This window comes from Pelmatolapia mariae, linkage group LG22 (genome assembly GCF_036321145.2).
Source record: "Pelmatolapia mariae isolate MD_Pm_ZW linkage group LG22, Pm_UMD_F_2, whole genome shotgun sequence".
Taxonomy (NCBI): Eukaryota; Metazoa; Chordata; class Actinopteri; order Cichliformes; family Cichlidae; genus Pelmatolapia; species Pelmatolapia mariae.
In genome coordinates this window covers 7,998,718-8,004,717 of record NC_086245.2, presented here as the reverse complement: position 1 = coordinate 8,004,717, position 6,000 = coordinate 7,998,718, and the positions used below count along the sequence as shown (strand labels likewise).

At 39.5% G+C, this 6,000-nt stretch overlaps 1 protein-coding gene across 2 annotated transcripts in view; it reads right to left on the bottom strand.

The window, feature by feature from the left end:
- Positions 1–1,435: 1,435 nt before the first annotated feature.
- LOC135932782 (uncharacterized) overlaps positions 1,436–6,000 on the bottom strand; it is a 29,016-nt gene continuing 24,451 nt past the window's right edge. For both annotated transcript variants that reach the window (XM_065470431.1, XM_065470433.1), the window contains 3 exons: positions 3,400–3,522; positions 1,959–2,036; positions 1,436–1,461 (listed from right to left, as the gene is read on the bottom strand). The gene's annotated coding sequence lies outside the window, so the exon portion shown is untranslated. The remainder of the gene's footprint in view (positions 1,462–1,958; positions 2,037–3,399; positions 3,523–6,000) is intronic.

Below are 6,000 nucleotides of genomic sequence, written 5' to 3'. Positions count from 1 at the left end.
CAGCACTTGTGCAGCTGAAGCCAAAGGGAAGATATGCTTCACCATATTTTCTAGTCTTTGGCTTAGAATGAAGTCGGTTTGGAAACATATTCAGCGATGCTTCATCTCCTGCTTTGCGTTTCTGTGGCCGCCCTGTGCTAGCAGTGTCCAAGCGTTTTGTCCCCCCCTCTTTCATGCCGCGCCCCCCCTGCAATGGCTCTGCGCCCCCCCTAGGGGGCGGGCCCCACACTTTGGGAAGGTCTGTGTTACAGAAATACACTTTCATATTAAACATGTCCAATCAGAACTCAGTTTTTAAACAGAGAATAAAGAAATGAATATTATTTTTTTTACAAGGCACAGAGATTTAGAAGTGTGTTAATAACAGGGTGTATAGCCCAAAGTAAAAATGTAGTTTGCTGTTTTAGTTTGTAAACTTATATTGTTTTATGTGTGTATTTTGCATGTGAGTAGACTAGGATCAAATAGTGTAAATTTCATCCTACTAGTTTTTGAGCATCTAAATTGAGTGGTACACACAGATATTCATGACCACTCAATATCTTTACTTTGGGTTTTTATCTGTTTACAATGCATTGTCTTGTTAGTTCAGTTATATTTACATGCTTAAAATAAAACAGTCAGTCAATCTGTTTTTACCCATTTTTCGCATATGCTCTTATTAGGAGCTTTGCAAAACATATCATACCAAGTCTTCAGAGGTTCCTGTCCTTCTTCTTCCCCCATCCTTACACAATGCTCTCCATCAGGATTTTCATGAGTCCAGTTGTCCGGCTCATGGTCAGCCCAAAAAGACAAACTATTGGATGAAGGCCGAAAAGAAATGATCTTGTTAACTTACAAACAGCATATTGTAAATGGAAAAAACTGATTAGGACAATCAAACCTTGTGTTTAGTGGTGAGCCATCCGACCACAACCATCTGCCCTCTTCCACTGCATCTGTCAGGCCAATCCAGAACATGTCGTCAAAGTTGTCCATTTTTCTATTCAATCTGGTTTTTAGAAAAATCTGAAAAGGAGATGTTTGAGTGTTATTGATATAACACTGATCTGTTTTGAGAGAAAGATCTCCTAAAGCACATTTTAAAACGTAAAGACGTGAAACGAATGATGAATGAAATGAAGAGTATGTGATTTATACCTGCTCACACCAGTTATCTATTTTTACCAGGTCTCCTCCTTTAGCCCTACATTCATCTCTGCTCTCTGTCCAGGATGATTTATTGGTAGAGAAGTAATAACACTTTCCTCCATGTTGCTCCCAGCCTTCATCAAATCCACATTGCCCATCTTTGAAGAATTACAGAAAAGACTTTAGTCAATTGGAAAAAATTGTACAATTCCAACTTCACAGTCATTAGTGGATATCAATTTGAGAAACACAAAATCCATAACTTACTTATATTTACTTTAGGAATTTCAGGACACGTGAGGTGCTTATTGCTGCATGATTTTACTTCTATAAAAACAAAATATAAAACATCTGATGTGCCTTTGATTTAAGAAAAGCAGTTTGAATGGTCCCAGAATATATTCTATTAAGTTGTGTTACTAGGAAAGATTTGTTTCCCGTTTTGTTTGTTTGTGTACATTAATGTAAAACTCAGTTGAAGAGGCTCCTGTCAGTCTGCTACTGTCAGCAGTATAAAGAGGAATTCACACAGGAAGAGACGAGCAGCTATGCAGAAATGAAAAATCACATGTTTGGTATGGGGCTAGAAGTTAAATATATCTCAACTTTGAAATGAGCAACTAAAGCAACAACCAATGGCAGCAAACTATACAGCTTAAAGACATGATGATATGCACTTAAATGCTTCTCTTACTTTAGTCTCACACTGCCCTAACGATGCCAAATAAGAAGAAGCACTAATGCTAGTTCCTCAAACAATAGTTAGGTTGAATACTATTTTCAGAGCAGCTGAATGAGACTGAATCTTTTAGAGTTTCTCTCACCTGTAAGAGTTTTCCTCAAAGCTGCATTCTCTTCATTCAGTGTTTGAAGATTTTTTCTGCTAAGCCAGTTTTCAACAGCTGATTTCATAACAAGAGAAAAGTAGTTAGAGTAACACTTTTTGGTTTCACTAAAATGGGACAAAGATTTGTCCTTTCAGATCTTTTCACGACAAGATTTTAAAACAATGCCTTTTGAAGTAAAAAAAAAAATGGAGGAAAACATATCAAGGGAACATTTCTTTTTCAAAGTCAAATTTATATATACACCTGTGCACACAATAGCTGAAACAGTTCATGAAAAAAAGTCTGTCCCTTTTGGTTTGTTTGTCTCGGTTTCAGATGTGTGTGTTGTTCGGTTCAGGACATACGCAAAAAAGCCTTGCACCAGTAATGAAGGGCAGAAAGGTTGAGTGTCTGCTGCAGCAACCAAGTCATGGAAAAAAATGAAAAACGGTAAAGACAAAGCAGGCCCAGCGATAGAGGATGTGCCAGTAGCAGCATCATTTCCATCTCCTGTTTGGGCCCGCTTTGGAGTTAGTGCTACCTATGATGATGGCAGTAAGAAATTGATGAATTAAAATCCGAAAGTGTGCAAGCACTGTACATGCTGCTAACATAACTACTGTTGCTTATGCCAGCGGCAACAAGCCCAATATCCTCAGCTATAGAGATGTCACCCCAATGTGTCAACTTTTAAACAGTCTCTCAGTGAAAATTCATAACAAAAGCACTGGCAGGTTTCATGGATAAAGATATCCAGGCTTATGTCATCGTAGAGGTGACAGAGTGAGACAGAGTCAGTCATTTTAGTCATGTTTTGAACATGGAGAAAAGGTCTTGAGGATGGCAGGATCATTGCATTTTTAGCATCAAGAAAAAATAGTCTTTTAGTTAAAATGCGACGGTGGATTATTATTTATGCACTTGCATAATTTAAGTAAAACCCTTTTAAACATTGTTTTGACAAACAAATGAAAAGCTTTTTTTAAAGCATCAATGTCTCCAGTTTTACTTTACACTAACCTAACTTTAACATAAGAATTTTACAATGACGTGACCCATGCCAGACTGCTCCATTCTTTCAGTTTTGCATGACTACATGGCATGTCCTTGAGAAAAAGGTGCATTTTAAACACTGTGAATGGTATATGAATGGCTTCTTATATAGTGCTTTTCTACTCTGAGCACTCAAAGCACTTTACAGAACTTCCCTCATTCACCCATTCATGCAAGCACTTTTTTCTTTGTTCTTTGTATTTGGCAAGCAGACTGGAGGGATCAAACCACCAACCTTACGATTAGCAGATGACCTGTATACATGACCTGATATATATGACCTGATACCAACAGGTTTATCAAATCGAACCAAAAACTGCGACATGAACCGAGCCACAGATTTTGTGAAACGTTCCACCCCTAGTGCACACACAAAAAAACTTACAGAGACGGTAAATAACAATGACAGCCGCTGCCAGGAGAACACAGAAAACGAACAGGGCCATTCTCTCTGAGGTGACCTTTGACCCTCTGGTTGATTCTGCATGTTGTGCGTCAGGAGCTTCATCTGATGAATCACATAAAGAAGACAGAAAGCAGACACATAATAAATGGTTCTAATAAAGGCTACGTAGTGTAGTTAAGGGCAAACTGGTGGTGGTCAGAGGGCCCGGTGGCGCCAGTGTCCGGCAGCCTCGCCTCTGTCAGTGCGCCCCAGGGTGGCTGTGGCTACAATGTAGCTTGCCATCACCAGTGTGTGAATGTGTGTGTGAATGGGTGGATGACTGAATGTGTAAAGCGCTTTGGGGTCCTTAGAGACTAGTAAAGCGCTATACAAATACAGGCCATTTACCATTTACATACAGGAACATTTAACTGTTTACGAATGTTCAGCCTTTGCCTGGTAAAGGCTGGTTTGTCTGGTTCATCAAGCTGCCAACTCTGAGAACCACAGTTAGATTAGACAAGACAGGAAACATCACACACCCATATAACAACATGTTGAAATGTGACACATTTTCATTGTCAGATCCTCATTTTAATTCTGACTAGAAGTCTACTTTTATATATCAAGTTAGTTTATATATATATGTGGGTTTATTCCAGTTAACTTCAAACTGCTGGTTCAACTATTCTCCTTTCTGTTGAATTAACATAATATTCTTATCCTCTGTGCAGCTTTGTGGACTGCTCATCTTGCAGTTTTCAAGGTTCTGAGTTCAGAATTAGTCCAGCTGTCTCTAAATCACAAAATCTAAATAACTAAAACTATTTGCGCTTTTCTCATTTTTGTGATTTTTTTTTTAGATTCAGTTACATATAAATGACAGATTAGCAATGAGACTCACTATAAATGTTTCCTTGTCCTCGCCTTAGCCTTTTAAAAAGGAAATGCTAAAAAAACCCCAACAACTTCATGTTATCAAAAACAGCTTCCTGTGAATTAAAGAAGAAGGAGGAGACTTCAACTACAGTTCGTACTGTATGAGTAACTGTTTTCATTTTGAGTTTTCTTGTGTGCGGAAATGCTGCACCCATGTTTGCCATCACTGAATATTTTATTCATGTGCATTTGTTTGTGATTAAGAAACACATTGTTTTTAATGCTGTTTATTCTTTTAACTCTTTTATTATTTGATGTCTATGTTTGAGTTCCTTAATTTTCCCTGATGAACTAATTATTAATTTTCAGTATTGTTTAAATTAATTTCATTTATTTTGCCATCTGTCTTGGTTGGTGAGAGGAAAATGACCATACTGCTTCAAGTTGATAGGAAGGCAAGGAAGGCAAGTGTCCCTGGGGAGGAGACTCAGCCACCTCTAACTGCTTCTCTACCCTTGAGATGTCAACCCTTCTTCCTCTGCAGGCATGCTTGCCAGGGTGGCCCTTTCGTCACCGGGTAAGGTTGGCAAGGCAAGTTTATTTATATAGCACTGTTACGAACTTGCATGTTCATGTGTTTTATTTTGTGCAGGTGATGTATCTTTTTATGTTAATTCAGCTGTGCCAGGGCCCTTCTCCGATTGGTGCGTGGATACACCGCCCCGACGTGACTGGTTCCAGCTGGAGGACCCGCCCATTAAAAGGAGGCTGGAGCGCTATGGCGGGAGAGGTCCTCGCGTTTCTCCTCACGACCCAGCAGTGTACCTGTGGCAGCCGCTGGCTGCAGTGCTGTTTGAAAGTTGTGGAAGTGGAGTGGGTAGGGGTGAGCTGCCGTTTCTTTTGATCACCAGTTTTCTCCTGTTTTGAATTAGTTAAGGAGGTCAGACTCTGTCTTTATTTTTCGACTTTGTTTTGGTAAGGTCAGGGGTGCGAGATTTGTGTAGATTTGTTTTTGTTTATTATTTTGGCCTTGGCTCACCCTGAAGTGTTGACACTCCTGTTTTTGTTGATCCTCTTTTTCACTTTATAAATAAATGGCATTATAAAGAACGGAATTGTTTCCTGTGGCTGCTTGGGTCTTGGGGGGGAAGCGAGTGCCTCACTCATGTTATTGCCTGCCCCTAGACGGGTCGTAACCAGTGATGGGAATAACGGCGTTACAAATAACGGCGTTACTAACGGCGTTACTTTTTCAGTAACGAGTAATCTAACTAATTACTATTCCTATCGTTACAACGCCGTTACAGTTACTAACAAGGAAACGTGGTCCGTTACTATTTTTCAACAAACAGACGGTTGAAGCTGTGTTCAGCTTACCGCATCTTATATCAGTTGCACGGAAGTAGCTGTAGGTAATCTGGACGCTACAGCTTTAAGCAGCTGCGCGTGCTTCCGCGGACAGTAATCACGATCACTGTCTAGCACAATGTTAAGAGAATATTATATTATATATGTGATCAGCTACATGAAATGTGTCCTTTCATTATTTGTCATTAAGCATATGTCTAACATGACTTTTCACCTAATAACTTTTGACATGAACTCTTCTGTGATAAACAACTTACAGCTTCCTCTTTTTATTCTAGAACATACAGATTTAGAAAAGGGGAACCTCAGCTCTGAGGAGCTAAGGGGGCAAAACAATCGCAGGAGTGCTGCTGT